This window comes from Mustela lutreola, chromosome 12 (assembly GCF_030435805.1).
Source record: "Mustela lutreola isolate mMusLut2 chromosome 12, mMusLut2.pri, whole genome shotgun sequence".
NCBI classification, from domain to species: domain Eukaryota; kingdom Metazoa; phylum Chordata; class Mammalia; order Carnivora; family Mustelidae; genus Mustela; species Mustela lutreola.
This window is the reverse complement of record NC_081301.1, coordinates 72368317-72387790: the sequence shown is the minus strand read 5'-3', so window position 1 is coordinate 72387790 and position 19474 is coordinate 72368317. Positions and strand designations below refer to the sequence as shown.

General features: G+C 40.9%; 1 long non-coding RNA gene across 1 annotated transcript; it reads left to right on the top strand.

Annotated features, from left to right (window-relative positions):
* Nucleotides 1–6218: 6218 nt before the first annotated feature.
* Nucleotides 6219–15309, top strand: LOC131812991 (uncharacterized). Its single transcript, XR_009346569.1, has 3 exons — nt 6219–6656; nt 10309–10529; nt 15134–15309. It is a non-coding gene; the product is annotated as an uncharacterized LOC131812991 (long non-coding RNA).
* Nucleotides 15310–19474: the final 4165 nt, after the last annotated feature.

The following is a 19474-nucleotide window of genomic DNA, read 5'->3' as shown; positions in this document are numbered from 1 at the left end:
AACATCAGCCAGTGGACAAACAGTAAGTAAATTATGAAAATTTCACACGGCAGAATATTATACAGTCACTTAAATATATTTGCAAAGAAATAGTAATGCCATGGGGGAAATGGTTATACCTAAGTAAGTGAGAGAAACTATATACAGCACAGTCTATATTAGATAACATTTTATTAAAAAAACCAGCTCTAGATTCTTCTTCTACCCACTTAAGTCCCCAAGATGGAATTGAGAGGGAGACGAACCATAAGTGACTCTTAATCTCACAAAACAAACTGAGGGTTGCTGGAGGGAGGGGGGTTGGGAAAAGGGGGTGGGATTATGGACATTGGGGAGGGTATGTGCTTTGGTGAGTGCTATGAAGTGTGTAAACCTGGTGATTCACAGACCTGTATCCCTGGGGATAAAAATATATGTTTATAAAAAATAAAAAATTAAAAAACAGTAAAAAAAAAAAAAAAAAAACCAGCTCTACCTGTTGGGATGGCTGATTTTCAATGAATGCTATGGCCCGCCTATCTCCCCCACATTCCAAATTCATATGTTGAAATTCTAATGCTCACTGTGATAGTGTTAGGAGGTGAGGACCTTGGAAGATGCTTAGGTCATGAGCAGGAAGGCTTCATAAATTGAATTAGTGCCCTTAGACCCCTGAAAGCTCCCGAGGCCCTTCTGCCATGTGAGGACAAAGTGAAAAGAAACCAGGAAGCTTTCACCAAACCCTAAACCTGCCTGTGCCTTGACCCTGGACGTGCCAGCTGCCAGAACTATGAAATAAATGTTCGTTGTTTATAAGCCTCCCGGCCTGTGGTATTTCTTATGGCAGCCTGAACAGATTAAGACAACGAGCATGAGCCTCTGCTACTTGTACAAACCAGGTATAAAAATATTTTTAAGGGATCTATCATATATGATTTTTTATTTCAGACTTCCAACCAGGCCACAAAGAGCATTGCAAAGAGCTAAGAGTTTCTTCTGAATCTGTTTATCCATTAATTTGTAAATTTAGGCTTTCTGCGAATTTTAGGAGAATGCAAAAAAAAAAAAAAAAAAAAAAAAAAAAAAAAAAAAAAGAAAGAAAGAAAGAAAAGAGAAAAGAAAAAGAAAGAAAGAAAAAAAAAAGAGTTTTTAAGTTTAAGCCTTCCAAGCAAGACCTGGCAATATTATAGCCACGCCCTTAGCAGAGAGCAACAGAGCTGAGGCCTGGATCTTTTCCATGGGTTGTGTCTCTCTGACTTATTTAAAAATAAACACACAAGCAACACCAAAAAGACACACAGGCATTCATCAGCTGTTTCCTTTACATCCTGAAAAAGTGTAAAGAGACTGTTGAGAGCAAGAGCCTGCAAAAGAAGTAAACAGTTTTCATTGTGTTGCCTTCATATGTGACTCCCGTTGTTTTAGACAAAGGCACCAGAGGACTTGTCTCATGAGAAGACATACTGCAACAGTTAGTGAAGCTCTCGAAACCAACTATATTAAATTACTCTTAAAAGTAAAAAATCAAGGGGCGCCTGAGTGGCTCTGTCAGTTAAGCATCTGGCTCTTGATATCGGCTCTGGTGATGATCTCAGGGTTGTGAGATCAAGCCCGGCATCGGGTCCTGCGCTGGGTGTGGAGTCTGCTTAAGATCCTCTCTCTCCCTCTCCCTCTGCACCCCTCATCACCCCTTCCCCTTTCCTTTAAAAAAAAAAAAAGTACATAAAAATATAACAGACCCTTCCATATAATACAATGCCCTGTGGTTAAATCAGGTAAGTCATTATCCTGTATGAGAAGAAGAAAGCTCCACAGAGGGTGGGTATGTAGGGAAATGGACAGATAAAAAATGGCCAGTTCCCTGAACTCTCATTCGGTGATCTTACTATTTTCCCTGGACTATGAAGAAGAATGCATTTGCTTCCAGTGGTATCCTTTGGAAGATACTTTCATGACTTCACTTTCCTTCTAGGCCTGCAGAGAAGATCTGAGGTTGAGTCTTGCTGTGTTTCCCATGGGGCAACCAAGAGACTGTGCAGGCATGTGAGTGATTGACACAAAAACAGACACAACACTGTCAGAGCGAGAGGGCAGCTAGAATCTCCTCTGAGTTCTCATTATCAATAAAATTCCAAATTTTTAGGTTCATTTCTCCCATTGTGAGGACTTTCTGTGTCCAATCAATTAAACATGGTTTTACCACCTCCATTTCCCTCCCACTCAAAATAAAATGGACCCCTCTCATCTCAGAACTGCGGTGTACTGTTTCCCTATGAAAAAGTTATCATGCTCATATAGCTAACCTCTGAAGTGAGATTCAGTTTTGTTTTTTGAGACATATCAGAACCAGGATTAAGCTAGCATTCAAGAAATGTTAAATGAAGCAGATGATTTTAAATTTGCCTAATACCATGTTCACATTGAACTCTGATTATCTGCTGTCAACCAAAGATCAAGAATTCATTAGCATTGTATTTTATAGACTATCAACATTTTGCATTGTTCCTTCTTCCCAGTCTTGCCCTGTTCCAGCACAGTATCCAGGATAAAATGAAAGCAATCTTCTAAAAGCCATAAATCTGATCTCAACACTCTCTTTTTTTTTTTTTTTTTAAACCCTTCAATGGCTCTCATTGTCCTTTGGGTGAAGCCCAAATTCCCCATTGTGGCTCCCAAGTTCCCAAATTATCTGGCCCCCTGTCTAGTCCTAACAGCTGTCCCCTGACCCTTGACCCTCCATATCCCAAACTACAGCTTCTCAAAAACACAGCACTACCTCCTGCCTGTGATCCCTGGGTGTGTTGTTGTGTTGTAGAAGCTGCTAGAGCTCACTATGTGTCCATGTCTTCCTATTTCCCAGACCTGAGACATCTAGGAGGGTCAAATGATTGATTTTTGCCATGACATGTAGGCAAATGTGATGAGTCATCTCCAATCCCAAGACTTACGAACTAGGTGTGAGATTTCCATGCCCCTAGTCACCGTGTCTCCCATCTGTGCACCTGATAGTGAAGAGTTGCAAAATGGAAGAGCCTGGATCCCAGCATCACCTTTGGAAGATAGTCATGCAGAAGGTCTAACTCATCCAAATTTGCACTTAGTATGTGGAAAAATAACTCTATTAGGGTAAATTACTGAGATTTGGGAGAATTTCTTACTAAAACAGCAAGAGCTGATGAACCCATGACCTCTCGGCCTACAAAATGTTCCCCTCACTTTTCCACCCTTACCTCCTTCCACCACCAATTTTCACCTAATGTCTACTCGTCCTTAAATTTCAGTGTAAATCTCTTTCCCTAGGACTCTTGTCCTCTCAGAGGAGATCTCATGTTTCCTCAATGAATTCATTAATTATATTTCATTATAATTACTCAAGGATCTTTATTTCTATATGGACCATAAGCTCCAAAGGCACAGGGACTCAGCCTACACTGTTCCCCACTGTATCCAGAGTGCTGTCATGATGTATGGCACAGAGCGGGTGTTTAAATAATATTCGAGAGTGAATGGATGAATAGGGACTTGGTTTTCAGCTACTGCATGTGTCTATATTCTCTTGCTATTTGAGGCAATAAGCTTTTATTGAACATCCAAGAGACTTAATATACAAATGGACAGTGGCCAAACAATATGTAAAAATAGAACTCTGGTTTATAATCAGAAGCAACCAAATCAGAAAACCAACCCATTATCTATAATAACCAGCCCAAGAAACCAGCCAGTCTATAAATCGAAAAGTTAGAACAGCAGGAAGTCAGACCACTGTCTATACTAAACAGGGAAGCATGCCAAACAATGGCAATAATAGACCAAATGGCCAGGACTTAATTAAGCATTTCTCATTTTTGCCTCCACCTCTAACTTAGGTCCAAACAGAGAAAGCCAAATATGGACCCCAAACTAACCACATGAAATGCTTACTTCTAGTTAGCCCACCTGGAAGCTTCTCCATGCCAACAGTGCCCACTCAGAGCATAGCTGAGTGTGAGGAAAGGTCTCATGTACACAGTCTCTTGACCCCCACACAGCGACACAAGAATGGGTCTTGGGTCTGGAACACTTCCTCTCCAAGAGTTAGGTCCACATAGACTGTCTAAGGCTTATTATCAAGCTCTGTCTTAACAAGGCCTCCAGGTGCTGCTGGGGCTAAAGTCTGGGAACCACATAACATAATCAGATCTGAATTACCTTATGTCCCAAAGGCATTTGTCTTTTGGAGTCTATGCATAAGCGGCACCAGAAGGTTCCTTCCCTGTGAGAAGGTCCTACCAGTCTGTTATTCCCCCAGTCATTGGTACCAAGCACCAGATTAGCCCCGCTGAACAGCAGGGACGGCACATGCATCCCTCTGGGATCCATGGCTTTTGCATCACACAGCAATCCCCTTTGAAACATGCTGCCTGCCTCTCATTCCCTTCTTTTCCTACGCCACCTGGTATTATGATCTGTTAGAAGACAAACACACCGACTTTGGCTGTGCCCAGTTACTAACTGTTCTTAAGAACCAGCCAAATTATTCTTATGACATAGCTTCCTTCCTACTGAATGTTGCTTTATATTTTTAGAGACTTCCAAGTGTTGGTCTAACATGTGGAAATGGATGCCCTCGAAGCTGAAATCTTATTTTACAGAAGCTGGAAAAATCTGAGTGCAGATTCAGAAAAGCACTTTCCAATTTTGAAGGACTGACTTTTCTCCAGGCGCATACGTATTGGTTATAAGTGCCTTGGAACACAGTAGACCAGAAAGATGAACAGGAGGAATCTTGCCTTCAAGGTTTTAACTTCTGAGTTGAAACGTCCTCACTTAGAAACTTCAATGAATAAATTATTTTTTCCAGAAGCATCACAATGGTTTCCAACAGTTAAAACCAGGGACTGATCTTTGTGTTGAGGCCTCTAACCCTTTAACAGTCTCAGGATTCCTCTTCTTTAAAAAGGATGTAAAATTGGGTACATTGCGAAGGAAATCAGAAATCACGACAAAATACAAATTTTGGAAAGCTGACAAATATCACATGTGCCATAAAACCCAGGGGAAATTAATATAAAAATAAATAACACATTTTCAAAAAACTATAAAAATTAAAGTCCTGACACATCTCAAAAATGCTTTTTTCCCTGTGTTTTTGGCTGTGGTCTCTGATCATTTCCTCATATGACGAAGATGCTATAACACCAAATAAAAGGTCAAAGACCTTTTCCCTGGCATGGTTGACCAATTTTTCTTATTGATAGTTTAGAAAACTCTTTTAACAACACGGCTCTTGGGGTGCCTGGGTGTTTCAGTGGGTCAAACCCTCTGCCTTCGGCTCAGGTCATGATCCCAGGGTCCTGGGATCAAGCCCCACATCAGGCTCTCTGCTCAGCGGGGAGCCTGCTTCCCCCTCTCATTCTCTGCCTGCCTCTCTGCCTACTTGTGATCTCTGTCTGTCAAATAAATAAATAAAATCTTTAAAAAAAAAAACCACGGCTGTTACTAATAATGTTTCAGAAATTGTTTTTAAAGTATTGTTGTCAAATGTGGGCAGATTTCTATCAAGTTTCCTCCACATGTGAGCTGCAAAACTCAACGGCTTTCACAGACTACCTTCAGGCTCCATTCATTCTGGACAGTGTTTCTGTCCACCTCCCACATACATGGGATGCCCATCCTGGGCCATCCCCTTCCTGTCCTCACACCAGGAGAGTAGCAGCCTGGGGACACCAGCACTAACTGAACTGTACACAGACATGAGTGTGAACCAAATAAGTATATTCCACAGAAATCCACATTAGATGCACCTCCAACCCAAGTTTTCCTTAGGCCGTTCCCAGAGATGGCCAAAATGGCTCCGACCCCAACCATAGCTGGGGAGAGGGACCTGAGAAGGTGCAGTAGAGAGAGGTTAAGTGATCTGCTGTCCTATGTTTTCAGCACACGCCCGTGTGAACACAGTGCTAGGGCAGTACCAGCAAGACCGGCCCCAAGCTAAGCTTCCCCAGAAAATCTACCTCCACTCAACCAGGAGAAGCCCAGCTTGAGTCTTGATGCGTCCTGGCAGGTGAAGGTAAGTTTGATGCCTTTAATTGACATGAAGAAAAGGGGAGAGTAGAACAGGATAGAAAATGATGGAAAGAAAGTGCTAACAAAACACTAGTGGCCTGAGGCTAGTGTCTGAAATGAGGGGAAAGTACATTGACAACGAATATGAGCGTTTTTTAAAAGACAAATGTGCTCGTCTGTGCCTCTCCAGCCTTTCTGCCACGTATTTCTGTGCACAGATCTGCTGAGCAAATTTGTCATAAATGATTAACTTCTGGAAGAACAAATCATTTGACCTCTCCAGCTGAACAAACACACAGCGGCAGTGACTAAAAAAGCCAAAGGCAATGCTTCAACAACACTGAACGCACTTTCATGGAAGTCCTGCCATTTTATGGCAGAGGAGCCTGAGGGGAACTTAGGTAATGGCTTCTCTTTAGTTAAAGGAAAAGAATTCTCTGGGCCCCTGGTTGCTGCCACAAAGAGAGACTTCAGATCTCAAAGGTTGATTTTACCGTGGCTTTGGAAACGTGATCTGCAGGTTCTTAATAGGAGAGTTTGATTTACGAAAAGATTCCAGTTTCCTGGATATCAACAAAGAAATTGAATGAAGGTAGCAAAATGATACAAGGAACCATCCGCTAATGCCATGGGTAAGTTTCAAGGGCTTCTGTGCCTCTGTTGTAAGCACTCTACCCTGGAAATTTACACAAAGTAGCTTTGGGTTGGAAGAGTTCCTTGAGATACAGAATGCCAACAGGTAGGCACATTAATTCCAAGTTTCCCTCTTCCGTGAAGCTTTCTAATGCAAGAAGATTTTTCAATAAGGAGTAATTCTTACTTTTAAATAAGGAGTATCCCTGTCCCCGGGGAGATTCTTATTTTATTCAGATATAGCTTGATGGGAATTTTCATAAATAAAATGCAAATGAGAATGAAGAAATTTAATTAGAAATACAGATCAGAATTCCTTTTCATTAGTACCTTAAAAACCACCATTTCCCCCAAAGAAAACTTGAAGACATGTTAATATACTAAAATTAAAATTCAAGTCACCACTTGTTTTTCCTGGGTTCGTTTGTTTTGGTTTGGTTTAGGTTTTTGTTTTGGGGGGCTTGTTTTTGTTTTTTTTTTTTTGTTTGTTTGTTTGCCGTGAACTTGCTAAACTAAAATTAATGATCTGGTCAGCCCAGAGACCACATCTTACAGGACATTTTCTTCTATAAGGCAGAAGGTTGAAATTCTATACTAAAGCCTGTGCCTGACCCATGGTTGTTAAAAAACAAAACAAAACAAAAACAGTGTTCTCCCTTCAGGCTCCGGAAGACAGCCCCCACTAAAAAATAAAAAAACAACCCCGAGGCATTGTTGGTTTCTTTGGAGCAGGTATAAAATATTGCAATATGTCAAAAATTTCTTACAGCTTTCCTTTAAAACACATCCATAGAATACACACATGGTCACCTATGATTTCATCTTAAGTTTAAGAAGTTGAAAAGATAGAAATAACTTTTGGACAATCTTTTGAAACAAAATGCATTCATGTTTATCGCATTTATAGTATAACATTTATATGCAATGAATTATTTAAAAATCTGTCTTTTTAAAGCTTAAAAGTTCAAATCTCATCATAGAATACTTGGAAAAGAAAGAAAAACAGAAGAAAAAAGAAAATCATTTATCTGCCATCTAGATACAATCATGCCTATCTATGGGTTCATCTTCTGGTATTTTTGTTGTTCATAGTTTTTTTTCACATAAATGCTAATATATGAAGTATTCAAGATTTTATATGCTGATTTTCAGTCTTTTCCTAATTATAAAACTACTATCTGCTTATTGTGGATCATCCAAATAATTTAAAAAATCATGCCTCTACAATGCCACCACCCAGAGACAACTTCTTAAATATGTTGGAGTAATTCTTCACATTTTTTTCTTCTCCTTTTTTTAACACAAACAACTAGTTCATCTCTCTTTTGCTTGTTGGTTTTATATTGATTTTTAGGAACTTTTTATTTGCTGGTTACTGATCATTTTTTTCTTGTCAGCCAAGTTGTCTCAACTTTTTCTAGGGGCATTTGTCATCAAGACGTGTTATTTTCTACATAGTCAAATCTATAAATCTTTTCCTTTGGGTCTCTGGGTTTTGTATCTCATTTTGCAAGTCTTTCTCACATCCCCAAGACTATTTTAAAAAAATAAAAATATTTTCTTTCTGATACTTTTATGGTTCTGCTCTTGAGTCTTAGCTCTTTATTTCTATGTCTGGTATAAAATAAGGGCCTGATTTTATCTATTTCCAAATAGCCTAGTGTACCAACAGTATTTATCACCTTGTCCAATTTGTGTTCTGTATCTACTGGCACACTCTGAATTACTCTAGCTGGATACTATATTTGCGGGCAGACTGGGGAACTGAGGGGGCCTTCCCTCATCCCCACTGTTCTTTTGGTTGTCTCAGCATCCATAACTATTATGTTTTCTTTTTCAAAATGAATTTTGTAATTATTTGGCCCATAAATTCTCTTGGGATTTGACTGGGAATGTCCTGAATTTATAGATTAATTTGGCAGATAGTAAAATCCTTATAGTAGTGAGCCTTGACATTAGGAACATGCTGTGTTTCTCCAACCCATAACTACTATTTTGTATCTTTCTGTAAAGATTTGTATTTCTCCTATAGCTCTTACACATGATTGAGATTTATTTCTGGATTTTTAATTGGGAATAGATTTGGATTTGACAATTTTCATTTCTGAGAAAGGCATTTTTTTTTCAATATGTTGACTTGACTTGTACAATCTATTCCCTTGTATATATCTTCTAATTTCCTGCTTTTCTGTAGTGATGTCAATTTCTCATATTTAATATGATGCTTTTTCTGTGGATTTGCTATAAGTTTGCCTTTTTCATTGGTTTTTTAAAAAGATCGAGTGTGTGGGTTTTTTATTTATTTGTTTTATGTTCTAGTATTTTTAAAATTTTTTTTTAATTTCTTTTCAGCGTAACAGTATTCATTGTTTTTGCACCACACCCAGTGCTCCATGCAATCCGAACCCTCCTTAATACCCTGGCTCCCCAATCTCCCAACCCCTGCCCCTTTAAAACCCTCAGGTTGTTTTTCAGAGTCCATAGTTGAGTGTGTAGTTTTTTTAAAAATTTTTATTCATTTATTTGGCAGAGAGAGAGGGCAAGCAGGGGGAGCAGCAGGCAGAGGGAGACTCCCCGCTGAACAGAGAGCTGAACATGGGACTCAATCCCAGAACCCTGGGATCATGACCTGGGCCAAAAGCAGACGCTTAACTGACTGAGCCACCCAGGCACCGCAAGTGTGGCTTTTTTGCTTACCATTTCATTAATTCTACTTACCTTTTCTTTTCTTCCTTCTTTGGATTCCTTTTCCTTTTGTCGTTCACTCTTCAGCTTCCTTCTCATTTTGTAATATTTACGTGTAACACTACACACCGTCCTTCAAATACTCCCTTGCCCACTCCCTCCATGGTTTCCGTTTGGAGACTCCAGTGTTAGTCATGTCTTTCCTCTCATCTCCTTCCCCGACAAGGTAGTCCTCCCAACTACCCCTCTGTTTTCTGCACTATTACCTCCTGCCATATCTGTAATTGTGAGGTGACAGTTCATTACCAAGAAAGTCCTGACATGGGGTGTCTGGGTGGGGCAGTTGGTTGAGTGACTGCCTTCAGCTCAGGTCGTGATCCTAGGGTCCTGGGATCGAGTCCTGCATCAGGATCCCTGCTCAGTAGGGAGTCTACTTCTCCCTCTGACCTTCCCCCTCTCATGCTCACTCTCTCTCATTCTCTCTCTCTCTCAAATAATTTTTTTTTTTTTTAAAGAAAAGGAAAAAAAGAAAATCCTGACATACTAAGAACATCACATTGGGTTGCTCTGCGTGCCCAGAATCACATTCCTCAACCCACCTTTCTCTTCCTTCTGGGAATTCTTTATGCTTCCTACAGGCTGCCTCTAATGGATCACACTGACTCTTTCTCTCCATCCTGAGAAAAGCTGGATCCTCATATTTTCTAAACGGATCATCCATTTAGAAAATCTCCATCGTGAGAAACAAACCCCTGTCCTACTAACATGGACCACTTCTTTTGGTATATTGTTAATGTGTCATTATATTTTATGCGTATAAGGAGATACACAACCAGTGTGTTCTCGGGCAGTCAAAAATTAGATGGATTTTCTAATGTGCTTTTAGAGATGAGAACTTTTCTGAATCCTGATGGATATTTTCCCGGCCCTTTAAAGTATTCATTTGCCTTTTCTTCCTCAATGTAGCATCCATTGAATCTCCCATGGGCCAGAAATCTGAAGACCCATCCTAAGGTCTACTTGAAGAGGTACTCCTCTTGCTTTGGGGAAATAGAAGCTGGACCTCCACTGCAACCCAGAGGGAGTCTTGCCAGATTTCCACTCCTTTGGGTCACTCTTTGTTCCCCACCAGCACCCGGACAATGCCCTGAGTTTGGAGGGACTCTTCTCCTTACCTGTGCTTTTAAGTGAGTAAGAGGTAATAGTAATGATCAATTATTTCAAGAGTAAAATCATGATCATCATATAAAATAAACATGTTAAAGATTTTATTCAACTCATTTCCTAATTAGGAAGCCAGTAAGATATTACAACCAGCTCAAGGAGAAACCAAAGAGTGGACATAAGTATAAGTCCCTAAAAGTGCTGAAATAGTTTGGCTTAATAGATGCAAAACGTGCTTTTTTTCATGAGGCCTGGAGGGGATCAATGACCTCTCAACTAAACAAGGTTAATCCGCATGCCTATGAATATGAATTATTTTTATTGCTATCAGTTACGTATAATTTACAGGGTTATAAAATCACTCAAAGACAAAGAAACTGTAGAGATAATCTGGAAAAGTGTCCTGTGATGACATCCTTTTACCTCCTTTGCTCATTTCAAAGGCATTCACCACTTTTCTGATGCTCTTCCCTTAACATCTTCGGTAGGGGTCCCCTTCCCGTGTCTGGTAGTTTGCACTACTGGGATTCCCAAATAAGATGTGTTCTGGGCTCCTGACCACCCAGGGATCATAGGGTTCTCTGTTGTATCAAGATTTCATGGATACCAGCCGCTGAGCCACACAGATCCCTCAAATCAGATTTGCGCTGGATGGGTCTTTCTTCTTCTGCCTTTTAACCACACACAAGAGTTACTGTGTACCTGAGGGGCCTTCGGACACTAAGAAATAAGATTTAATCATTATTTGTAGTGACTGCATGTGAGCCACCACTTTTTTAATTCTCAATTTGTGTAACAAATTTGTCGTAGTCTCCTACGGGAGCCCAAGAAATAGTTGTAGATTTTTAAATCCCTCCAACTGAAGTAATTCCAGCGCTAATAACTCTCAAAATCTGGATTCAAGCCAAATTTATGAGTCGAAAAAAATGCCCCAGTCCTGATGCTGTCAAGAAGGCTTCAGAGATCACATGGGAAGCTACATAGTAGGAGGCAAGTGGTCTTTCTCCACAAGTGAGCTGTGGACTGTGATTGGAGACCCTTGACCTTTTAGGGCCACTTACATGATTGCTCTTTTAAGAAATAATTTAAGGGGTTGTATTAATTCTAGTCTTGACCAAAGTCCTTTGAAGTTCAAATAATTCTCCCACTTAACAGGTGAAGCAACTAAGGCTTAGAGAAATTTGCTCAAGGTCCCATAACTACTAAGTAACCGTGCTCTGATGCATGGTTGATATAGCTCGACATACTCAATGCATTCCATCACTTTCTGCAGCCCCTCTATATCCCAAGTGTTTGTGCCAACATTCTGCAAATATTCCTCTCAGCACCCACCATGTGTAAGACATTATATAGGAAACCCCATTTATCTGGCTATCCGAGAAAGAAACTTCTACCGTAGCCTGATTCTACCATAAGCTCCCCATGCACATCCAGTTGTGTTCTCAGCTCTATTTTGATGTATTTCTCCACTGCATCCCTTCCACTCTCTACCCTCACACATCACCATATTCATCTCGTATTCATCTCCATTAGCCGGAATAACGCAATGTTCTTGTCTGGCCTCCCTAATACTAGCTTCTTCTCATCTCTCTTTCCTACCCGTGGACCCTCAGTAATACTGCTGAGCTGTGCATGTCTCTCCCTTGCTTAAGAAATCTCAGTGGTGGGGCGCCTGGGTGGCTCAGTGGGTTAAGCCATTGCCTTCGGCTCAGGTCATGATCTCAGGGTCCTGGGATCAAGTTCCCGCATCGGGCTCTCTGCTCAGCGGGAAGCCTGCTTCCCTCTCTCTCTCTGCCTGCCTCTCTGCCTACTTGTGATCTCTCTCTGTCAAATAAATAAATAAAATCTTTAAAAAAAATAAAAGAAAGAAAGAAATCTCAATGGCTCCCCAGTGACTGCGGGATAGGTGCAAACTCTTTAGGGTGGCCCATCAAGGTGTTAAAAATATATCAGCTCATCTTTCTGGTCACTCTTCATCTCAGCTATTGATGAATCTATGACCTAGCCACAGCACATTAGTGCTTATTTCCACGGCATCTCATCTCCTCAGGCCTCCATGCTTTTCCCTCATGCCATTTTTTTGAATTACAACATCCTTCTCTGATTCCAGGCCCAATATCTCCTCTTCTGTGAGACAGTCTCTGATACCACACCATTCTCCACGTACCAAGGAAAATAATTCTCTCAATCAGGGTGCGTGTTCCTCTGTTAAATCATACACACAGGCCCAGGTTCTACAATGGTCATGCTTATGTTTGTACCCCTGGCTAGACCCTGGTCTCCTCAGGGGAGTCATTCCACACACCTTAGAATTTGTGGCATAAAGCACAGAGACTAGTGTGAGGAGACGCTTAATCAATATGTTGGTGAAAATCTAAATTAATAAACGAACACATGTTGGACTTGAGGGTGCCATTTTCAGACTCTTCACCACATCCCGATCACTTTAAGACAGAAGGAACAACAAAAACAAATAACCAGAAAAACAAGAAAGGACAATTCCAAAGCTTGTGTTCCAGAAAAGCTGTGTACCTCTGAACATCCCCTTCAACCCCGGTGGTCAGAAAACGGATTGCCACACTGGGAACCAGTTCTGTGCCAGAACCCGGACCCTTCCCAGCTGCCTTCCTTAATGCCATTTGGGCAGCTTGGAATCCGCCACGATGGGAGTAGTTTACAGCATGGAAATTGGCAAATGGTGTGAACAAAGGTTGTGGGGAGGTGGGTCCTGTGTGCTGTTCCCGTTTAAAATTGTACAAGTCACTGATCGTTAGTGTATTCACTGCTTTGTGCAACTATCAAAATATCCAATTTCAGAACATTTTCATCACTCCCCCAGAAAACCATACCCCTTAGCAATCGCTTTCCATTTCCCTCTCCCCTAGACCCCGCAATATTTCTGTGTGTGTGTGTGTGTGTGTGTGTGTGTGTGTGTATGTGTGTGTGTGTTTTGTTAAAGAACTCGTTGTTAAACACTTATAATACACCACTGTTGGGAAACCATCTGTTCCTATAATAACTGTGACTTTTCTCTTTCTTGTTCAATGCTTTGGTACTTCAAGTACCTAGAGGCCTCCTAAACCCCAAGGTTTCCATAACAAAGATTTATATACCTTTAAAGAGGAGTTATTTTAGCTCTCGCTTAATTCAATTTATCCGTCATAGAATGAGATGAAAAATAGTCATACATAGAGAAAAGATCAGGAGCTAATAAATCTTTTAAAAGGCTAGATCACTTTCTGCCGGATTAGTATATGGGATTTACTTGTGCATGAGACAATAGGCTCTTGTCTATTTTTAGATTAGATAATGCATTTCCTAGGACCCACAGGAGGCCTTGGCTTCTCTTATTACTGAGCACACATGCAGAGACCAGAGGTTTTATGAAAGGGAATAAGAAAAAGACAAGGGGAAAGGATTGGTGGTTTGCTCTTTTGATCACTAAAGCAACTCCATCAGGAAAGAGGAAATACAATGCCCGCGAATTTCCTCCAAGAAGTTCACCACAAATACACACAAATACATATGTGTCAAGAGACACATATGCCTTGTACACATCCACATGAGTGCACTTGCACCATGAGATCATTTTTAATGTCCTAATGACCTGCTGCCCCCAGAACTGTCTCCCCAGATGTGGGCTTCCAGATACCAGCTGCAAATTACTTATCTAATTAAAGCCTGCTGATTGGACTTGTTTTTAAATCTTCTGTATTTGCAAGCAGGGAATGCTGGGCTGTCTAGGGAAGAGTCTAAGCTTTGAACTGAAAGTGTGGCCCATGGGCCAACAGCGACAGCATTATCTTGGATATTATTAGAAATGCAGAACCTCAGGCCCTATCCAGATTTATTGAGATCAATTTTTATTTTATCAACATCCCTGGTAGATTCACGTATGCATTAATGTTAAGAAGCACCAGATGAAACAAGTGGTGGACCCTTGACTGGCATGTGTTCTCACCTCACTGTCTTGAGTTTGTGTGAAGCAAGAACTTGCTGACCCTTCCTTGGCATTCATCCAAACGATTGCTAACCAGGGCTTAGATGTCTTGGGAATCCCATTCCATTTCAAGCTTTAGTTTTGGAGCTGAAACAAAAGGCTTATTTTCTGTGCAGATTGGAACCCTACTGACTGCAGAAAGGTCAATGGCCCATCTTCAGGGATCATGGAACATTTTACTTAAAATGAAGTTTTAGCAAGAGGAAACTAATATGCTCATTACAGAAAAGCTAGAGAACTATGGAAAAGCAAATTTATATCACCTGACTTTCTACCTCTGAGTATTAAGCACTTAGTATTTTGGCACTTTTTTGTGTTACTTCCTGTTTCCAGCAGAATTCTTTATTTTACACAACTGGGAGAGTAAAGTATATGGAGTTTGCATCTTGGTTGGGTTGTTTTTTTTTTTTTCCCCCCGCATGTCATGATTATTCTCTTATTCCTAAAAATTCTTCAACAAGATGATTTTAATGATCTTTTCTTCTTACGTCACTAAACCATATTTTGTTGAAGTAGTCTCATATTCTTGAGTATTTTAAATGTTTTCTAACCTTTATAAATGGCATTATGATTAAGACTCTTATGTATAAATCTTTTTCTGATTCTTTTTTTTTTTTTTTTAAGTAGGCCCCACACCCACTGTGGAGCTTGATCAAGCACTACAGAGGACTTCGCTATCCCTGGCACCCCAACAACAATTTTTTTTTTCCAGTCAGGACACACCTCACAACCACTGCTCTTCAAAAAGCCAAAACCTCCGCTCCCACCCACCAAAAGAAAAATAAAGGATTTTTCAAAAAGTCTCTTTTACAAGTTGTTCATTTCTAAACAGATATTTAACATGGGTGTATCTGGTCAGTGCTGTGTGGGTCACGTTCTTGCGTCCCAGCTTTGAGAAAGACTGGAAATTTCACTTTCTGAGTTCCTTCTTTGCTGAGGCAAAATGCAAAAAGCTAGAAATACCCAAACATTGCAGGGGTTTCAAAAAGCATAGGACATTCAGAAAGAATGACAAATTGTCCATAGCACCCACTTCTTTTAATTCTTATAATTTGGCCTCTGCCTCACAGTTCCCCTAAAGCTGTTCCTCAGTGGTCCTCAGTGATATTCAATGGACCTTCTCCTTAGACAGTCTTGCACTGGTTGCAGTGATTAAAGACGCCCTTGGCAGCGTCTTAGGACAATTGCCCCAGAAGTGGACACAGAGCCAAGAACTCATTTCCAAGTGATTTATTTTTTTTTTAAGATTTTATTTATTTGAGAGAAAGAGAGAGAAAGAAAGAGGACAAGCAGGGAAGAAGCAGATTCCTGCTGAGCAGGGAGCGTGACGTGGGGCTCAATCCCAGGACCCTAGGATCCTGACCTATGATGAAGGAAGACATTTGGCCAACTGAGCCACGCAGGCGCCCCTCCAAGTGATTTATTAAAGAAGTTTCTCCAGGAAGCTTGGCTAATAGGTGGAGTGTGACACAGAAGAGAAAGAGGAAGCAGCTAAGTATGGGCACAATTTCAGGCAAAATCCCAGAGAGTAAATTCAGTCTGATCCTGCAAGGGACTCTGGAGAGTAAGTTATATCTCAGGGACCTGACTTGAGGCCAGGAAGCTTTCACAATCTACCCCAGGGGGCCCAGGGAGGGACATAAACTACAGGAACTACCAGCTCTTCGATTTCACAGGTAATCTGGCCACAGTAGCCTGAGGGCAGTCCTCTGAAAAAACAGAAGCAGACCTGGACTAATGGAGATCAAAGCACATAGGTGCCTTCAGGAGAAAGATGCACAGACATGGTAAAAGAAATCCAATGCTTCCCTGATAAACGACCAAAAAATCCCAGGAGAATTAGGGATTTAGTATTCAGTTTCAAATATACCTTCCCGTGGGTACTTGTTCCAGCCCAGGTCCACAGCCTTGCCGACCGACTCCTGTCATCAACCAGCCACCAGTAAGCCACGATTCTCAGTAATCCCCTGCATCTGCCTCAGCTTTCAGCCAAATTCATTGCCAGCTTACACCAAATATGCCTAACCTTTCTTGCCTTCATAACATCCCTTTTCCTATGCTAAGGATGCTCTCCCCTCAGTTTATCTACTGTAGAGTTTCTGTGACCCAATTCAAATGCTGCCCACATCAGGAATTCTTTCCTGGTCACCCCAACACTCAAGGACAGCTGTTCCCTGAATGAGGACAAGACTATTTTTAGCTCTTATATGAGCCTAATCATGTACCATAGAAACGTTCATGCCTTGTCTTCCCTGATGAGTTTTAGACTCCTGAGGACAAAGATTGCTTCTTTTTTTTTTTTTTTAAAGATTGTATTTATTTATTTATTTGACAGAGAGAGATGCAGTGAGAGAGGGAACAGGAGGAAGGGCAGAGGGAGAGGAAGAATCAGGCCTCCCGCTGAGCAGGGAGCCTAACACAGCACAGGATCCCAGGATCCAGGGATCATGACCGAGCCAAAGGCAGACGCTTAATAACTGAGCCACTCATGCACATTCAAAGACTTCCTCCTATAAAGCGATGTTTATTACGTAGCATCTTATTAATAGTATTCACTTACATGTGTTTTTTGAAATAATCCTGTTTCTGAGTTCATGAAACATCAAAAATACTGCAGTTTACTTTTAAAATAGACCATTTCCTAAATCAGAACTACTAGTGTATTACCTTAATATGTTCCTTTGTTGAGAGCAGACAAATAATATAACACACTTTTGTGTAATTATTCCAGATCTAAAAACTAATTACTGAAATAAAAGGTTTGGCTCTGGGTTCCCAAATAAATTAAAAAAAAAAAAAAATGGAAAACTTTCCTGACCGTTTTTGATGATTTTCATCAAGTGAGCTTATCACCAGTTCCTACCAAGGCAGGGCTGATGACCTCTTAGCTTTTGGGAACCAGGTGCTCTCTTTTGCCTTCATCTACTTAAAACTCCTCCCTAGTGTTCCACTGGTCTTAGCATTTGATCCCCATGCACAAGGCCCTACACGACTGAGCCCGTCTACCCCACCAACCTCATCTCATCATGCTTTCCCTTTGCTCACAAAGCTTTCTCTGCAGCAAGCTGCTCTTTCTGCTGTTGTCCACAGCACTTCTCTTTGTTTTAGAGCTATTGTCCTTGCTCTTCCCTCTGCCAAACTACCTTTCCACCTGTAGGTGACCCACTCATTGACTCCTCTTCATCTTTTAGGTCTCAAGCTGTTCTATCGCAAGTAACACTTTGACCCCTTTCCCTGGGTGACATCAACCATATCACTCTGATTTTGTCCTTCAAGGTCTTCATGACAATCTGAGATTAGTATTAGCTCAAAAGATTTTGTTTTCTTTCCCCAGTTAAAATTACATGGTGCCCAAGGGAGACTGCCTTATGAATATGCTCGGGACCCACAGCAATTCTACACTCAGTGTGAGCACTCAGTTAGCAGTGGTTAAACGTGTAAATGGAAGAGCGCACTTTGGGAAGGGCGCTCTTGTGCAAGACAATAAAATGAAAAATTATAAAGCAATAGATAAATCTGACTTCATAAAATTTTAGAAGCTTCTGATAAAATATTGGAAACCGGGATGCCTGGGTGGCTCAGTCGGTTAAACTGCTGCCTTCGGCTCAGGTCATGATCCCAGGGTCCTGGGATCGAGTCGCACATCGGGCTCATTGCTGGGCAGGGAGACTGCTCCTCTCTCCACCTCTGCCTGCCACTCTGCCTGCTCGTGTGTTCTCTCTGACAAATAAATAAATACATAAAATCTTTTTTAAAAAAATAAGGAAACCAAGTAAAAAATGGAAAAAAAATACTTGGAACAAAAGTAGATGATGAAAAGTGTTTTGGCCGATAACTCAGGTGAGATAAAAGAAAATAATGAATGAGACGAGGGAGAGGAAGTAAAACTCAAGATGTAAGATGAAGCACCTGTGTGGTTGTGGAATTCTCCAAGAATGGAATGGAAAGGTGAGTTTTGAATACGTAAGCCATGAAATGCCTTTGGGATGTGGAGGGCATTCAATCCTCCTAATAATTTCACATGGCATGACATTTTTATCCTCATTTGACAGAAAAAAGGTACCTCGAATAACCGTCTAACCTCATTCAAGAGAGTAAGTGGTTGAGCAGGAATTTGACCCTAAGTCTTTGTGGCTTCAAGGCTTATTATGTTCTTTCTCTGTCAGTAGACGTCTTCAATTTTTCATGGGTGAAACTAAGCACAAGGGAGTTAAGACATGATCCATGACTTTCTTGGGCAGTGGATTCTAAGCCCAGAAACAAAAATTAAAAGTAGTACTGAAATGCCTTAGGGAAGAAATACCACACTCTAGAAACTCTTAATCTCATGAATCTTAATACATTAATCTCTGCACACTATAGTCCCATTTAGAAATGTGACTCGACCACCCAGGAGTATAAATGGGGTTCTGGAATCAAAACTACATAAATAAGCCATAAAATCTTGGAACTATTAAATAGCTTCTAGAAAGTATTCTCTTAGAAAGTAATTTGTCTAACTTATTTCCTGCTTCAAAAAGGGACACTCAGGAAAGTTCAGTGCCTTGTTTAATATCACAAAGCGAGGTGGTAACATCAGTCTAACCAGATCACCACCAACCCTGGGCATCACGTAGACTGTGACTTCTTCGTCCCATTCCAAGAGGATTTTGAGACAGAATCCTTGAGTCCACTATCTTTTCTTAGATCACAGTTGCCTACAAGTTAGTTCCACTTTGCTCAGGAGTCTTCTCCATGGTGCATTTGACATTTGTGGCCCTTTTTGCTCAACTTTGCTGATGTTGGCCTTCTCTCAGATCCCGGAACAGCCTTCTTCACAGAAACCATGACTATACCCTCCTCCGAACTTGTGGTCAAATCTTGCCAAAGGCAAAAGTCCTCTTCCTGATGGGCCCTTTCCCACGACTAGTCTCTTGAGAAACTGGAAGTTCAAGTACTTATTGCCAAGCAAGAAGCCTGAATCACTGA